Below are 5,316 nucleotides of genomic sequence, written 5' to 3'. Positions count from 1 at the left end.
CATAGCAACTTGAACTTCCTCCTTCATCACCATAGGTTCTTGTTCATATGTTATTTCATGAAATTCCTCTGTGTCAGCCAATTTCTTCTGACACAGTGACTCTGTGTACTCCTTCCATCTTCTTTTTATACATCCTGGATCATTCAACATTCTACCCAAACTATCCTTAGGTATTGCCACCCATGGCTTGAATTTGTTTTTCAACTCCTTCAGCTCAAGAAACACTGAGCGAGTCTGGCCCTTTTGATTTTCTGAATCCAGCTCTCTGCACATTTCATTATAGTATCTTGTTTTGACAACATCATTTGTTACAAAGGCTATCATTTCCCCACTTAACTGGTTTCCTCTCCTTGTCAAAATGGGCTGATTTCTGGATTCTCAATTCTATTCCATTGATCTATGTGTCTGTCATTGAACCATAATGTCTTGACTACCATGGCAGTGTAGTAGGATTTGATATCAGGGAGTGAAACGCCTCCTACCTTATTTCTCATTTTAAGGAGTCCTTTGCTTATTCGGGGCTTCTTCCCATTCCAAATGAAACTGGAGATTGCCTTTTCCATCTCATTGAATAATGGAATTCGTATTTATCTTGGGATTTCATTGAACATGTAATTTGTCTTGGGTAATATTGTCATTTTCACAATATTGAGCAAAGTATATTCTTCCATTTCTCCAAGTCTCTTTTTGTTTATTGTAGTAATGTTTGCTCTTTTGGCAGTCCATAGGACGTTCAGTGCTCTTCTCCAACACAAGAGCTCAAAGGCATGAATTCTTCTTCTGTCTTTCTTACTCATTGTTCATCTCTCACATGCATAGCAAGTGATCAGAAAGACCATGGCCTGAATTAGATGTAACTTACTCCTCAAAATGATATTATTACTCCTCAATAATTTGGAGAGGTCCCTAACTGCAGATTTTCCCAGTGCAATACGTTTCCTAATTTCTTCACTGCTAGTGCTAAGGGTGTTATTGTGGATCCAACCAAGATGCAGTTGTTGACAGTTTCAATCTTCTCTCCACTCATCATGATGTTGCCTAACACTCCAGTAAGAAGCTTTGTTTTCTTGACATTGAGATGTAATTCTTACTGAAGGCTGCCTTCCTGGCTCTTCTGCAACAAGTGCTTCAAGTCCTCCTCACTTTCATCAAGCAAGATTGTTATCATCTGCCTAACACAGGTTATTGATGAGTCTCCCTTCAATCCTGATGCCACACTCCTCTTTATAGAGTCCAGCTTCTTTAATAATTAGTTCAGCATACAAATTAAATAGGTATGGAGAAAGGATAAAACTATACACACTCTCTTCTCAATTTTAAACCATGCTGTGTGCATCACGTAGCTAATTGAAAATTTGGCAATTTGAATCCAGCAACTGCTCTAAAGGGAAAAGTTGGAGATTTACATGTAGATTTACAACTCTGGGACCCTATGGAGAGTCATTGTGAGTTAGAACTGTTTCAAGAGCAATGAGACTATATTTTTTAGTATAATGAAGAAATATAGTCAGAGAAATGTTGGTCCTTGACATTTCTGAGAGATGAGAAGCATGCTCAATCTCACAGTCTTCAAATCCTATGTGTTGGGACGTGAATCCAGATCCTCTGACTGGGGAAATCTGTTGTATGGACATCTTTTAAATGTTAAAGAGAAAAGATGACTGTTTAGAGCAAGGGCATCTGTTTTAAGGTACATCTGATCCAAGTCATATTATTTTAAATTGCTTTGTATGCATATGAAAGTTGAGCAATGAACAAAGATGACTGAAGAAGAATCAATGGTTTTTAATTGCAGTGCTGGAGAAGAGTACTGAATATTCCACAAACTGCCAAAAGAACAGATAAATCTATCTTGGCGGAGGTTTAATCCTTAAAGTTTAAACCTTAAAGTCAAGGAGTGAAACTTTGTCTCACATACTTTGAGTGTGTTGTAGGGGCCAGTCTTTTAAAAAGGCATTTTAGTAGAAAAAGTAAACTGTTACAAAATAGAGGAAGACCATTAATGAAATTAATTGACACAGTAATTTTACATTGGGTTTAAGAATGGGAAAAATTGGGAATATGGTTCAGGGTAAGGCAAAGCTCCAACCTGTTGTTCATTCACCAGGTTGACTGACATAAATCTTAGTCAACTCGATACCAACTAACAACACTTTGTTTATGTACTCCCAGGCAAATGGTGTTATTTACTTCATTTTCAGTCCCAGCTAACCATATGTTGAACTTTTAAAACAATGACGGGGAAAGCAATTTTGATCAATTAAGCTTCTGCACCACAAATACTCTCTTTGCTTTTGAAGAGATTTTCTTCCAACTACATAACAACCCTATTCTGTTTCTAAAAGTTTTTAAAAAGTACTAAAATTTCCAAGATACTGAATTATTTCACAAAATATAAAAAATGCAGAGTGCCACTTGGTTTTAAAGAAATACACAATGATGTTTAAGTGACTAGGTTGGTCATCCATTTGTTTGCTGATATATTTATATTGATCTTTTCTTGATTCTATTCACTTTTTCCGTATATTTAAGGAATTGTTCTAAAAAAATAAAAAATAAAAAAAAACAAACAAACAAAAAAAGGAATTGTTCTTTATTGAACTGGAGCCAAAATTAATTTAGACTAATTACTTACCAAGGAAAGAAACCGAAGATCAGTGTTCATGACAAGAAGAATGTATTCTAAACTTGCTTCATTAAGAATATCATCTGAAGAGGTTTTTTTTTTTTTTAAAGATTCTGAATCCCAGGACAAACCATACAGAGAATTTCTAGGGAAAAAACCAAAATGTGATTCTTATTTTTTTTTAACAAGTACTCATGCTGATTCTTTGATCAAGGACATGTGGGAACTACTGAGCTAGGGACATTTTTAAGAGGCTATCACAAAGGTAGCTTTAAAAAAAATTGTATAAACAAGCAATGATAGGCCTGGTAGGATCTGGGAATGTAAGGAATAGCTAAAATAAAAGTAACATGACACCCAGTCTTAGACTTTCAGGACTTGTAAAGGACGTTCACATAATCTGAAGAGAAGTTGTACAATTAAAAGTCATGGTCAAGATATAATGGGCTAAGGAATGATGGATGTGAAAGACAATCTGTTAAAAGTGTTGGTATCAACTTGTTTTGTAGTTTGATTTTCATCCATATTGTTCCTGGCCAGGGCTTCCCATCCTTCACTCTTTTTTTTTTGTGTTTTTGTTTGGTTTTTTTAAAAATTTTACTCTTATTTATATACAAAGTTTGAATACATTATGCAACCCTATGATTAACACCAGTCATTTTTGGATACTCTTCAGCAAAATCTTTCTTACATGTGATTTTAATGATATTGTTCTATAATTTCCACACTCTGTCAGGTCACCTTTCTTTGGAATTGGAACAAATATGGATCTCTTACAGTCAGTTGGCCAAGTGGTTGTTCTCCAGATTCCTTGGCACAACTTGGTGAGCACATCCAGGGCAGCATCTGTTAGTCGAAATATATCAATTGGTATACCATCTATTCCTGGGGCCTTATTTTTTGCCAATTCTTTCAAAGCAGCTTGAATGTCCTCCTTCATCACTACAGGCTCTTGCTCATATATTGTTTTCATTAAATTCTTCTGTGTCTGCCACTTCCTTTTGTTACAATGACTCTGTATACAGAGAGACCATAACTGCCATTCAAGTAGATATATGCACACCCATGTTTATAGCAGCTTTGTTTACAATAGCAAAGATTTGGAAGCAACCTAAGTGCCCATCAACAAACGAATGGATAGAGAAGCTGTGATATATTCACACAATGGAATACTACGCCACATTGAAAAACAAGGAACTTGTGCAATATTATTCAAAATGGGTGACTCTGGAGAAAATTATGCTGAGTGAAATATCTCAGTCACAAAGGGACAAATACTGCATGGTGCCACTGTTGTAGAATGGGTCTTGCATCAGGATTGGGGTAAGAATGAGAAAAAGCTGGATAAATTATGTATACTGTATTGAAACAGATGAGGGAAAGAACAGATTAGAGATGATATATGATTGAGTATTATGGTTAGCACAGGAATCCAGAATTAAGGTCACATAGAGAAGTGTACTCGGGGCAGAGGGTGGGGATAAGGGATGGGGGGGATTGTATACCAATGAAATATTTTTTTTTTCTTTGCGGAGAGGGGAGCGAGCTGGTGGGGAGGGGTGGGCAGGAGAAAAGGGCAAAAAAATAAAAAAGAATAAAAAAAAATACCTGGATCATTTAATATTCTGCCCAAAGCATCCTTAAATACTGCAACTCGTGGCTTGAGTTTGTTCTTCGGTTTCTTGAGCTTAAGACATGGTGAACGAGTTTGGCCCCTTTGATTTTCTGACTCCAGCTCTTTGCACATTTCATCATAATACTTTGTCTTCCCACACTGCCCTTTGAGAGTTTCTTCTGACATCCACTTTGGTCTTTTCTTCCTCCTTTGTCTTTTTAATGACCTTTTGCAGTCTTTCTGCATGATATTCTTGGAATTCTCCCGTAATTCATCTGCTCATTAGTGTTAAAGGCCTCAAACCTGTTTCTGAGATGATTTTGAAATTCCTATGGGACATACTCAAGGTCATATTTTGGTTCCCGTGGATAGGATTGGATTTTCCTTAGCTTCAGCTTGAACTTGTAGTTGGTGGTCTGTTCCACAGTCAGCATGTGGCCTAGTTTTCACAGCTGATATTGAGCTTCTCCAGTGGTTCTTTCCACAGATTAAATCAATCTGTTTCCTATGCATACCATCATGTGAAATCCATATATATAACATGAATTTGTGTTTCTTATAAAATGTATTTGAAATTAATAAATTGTTCATTGTGCAAAATTTTATCATTCTATCTCCAGCTTCATTTCTGTCACCAAGTCCATGTTTTCAAACTTCTGATCCTTCTTCTCTCTTCCCAACTTTTGCATTCCAGTCACCTATTATTATTAATGCATTTTGAGTGCATGTTCAATCGATCTCTGACTATAAAAGTTGTTCAAAATGTTCTATTTCCCCTTCTTTGCCTCTTGTTGTTGGTGAATAGATCTGAATGATAATGCTATTCACTGGATTACCGTGTATGCATATGGATATTATCCTGTCACTCAAAATATTGTAAGCAAGATTCTGCTGAAGATTATCGAAAAAGGACAGGAACAGCACATCAGCAGAGAACTGCCAGAAGTCCAGGCTGGGTTTAGAAGGGGTCCTGGTACTAGGGATATTATAGCTAATGTTAGATGGATCTTGGTGGAAAGCAGGGAATACCGGAGGAATTTCTGTCTGTGTTCCATTGATTATGAATCACAACAAA

Source organism: Elephantulus edwardii, unplaced genomic scaffold, assembly GCF_000299155.1.
Source record: "Elephantulus edwardii isolate Elephantulus edwardi_28Jun2011 unplaced genomic scaffold, EleEdw1.0 scaffold00025, whole genome shotgun sequence".
In the NCBI taxonomy this organism is placed as follows: domain Eukaryota; kingdom Metazoa; phylum Chordata; class Mammalia; order Macroscelidea; family Macroscelididae; genus Elephantulus; species Elephantulus edwardii.
The sequence above is the reverse complement of the archived record's forward strand: the minus strand, read 5'-3'. Positions refer to the sequence as shown.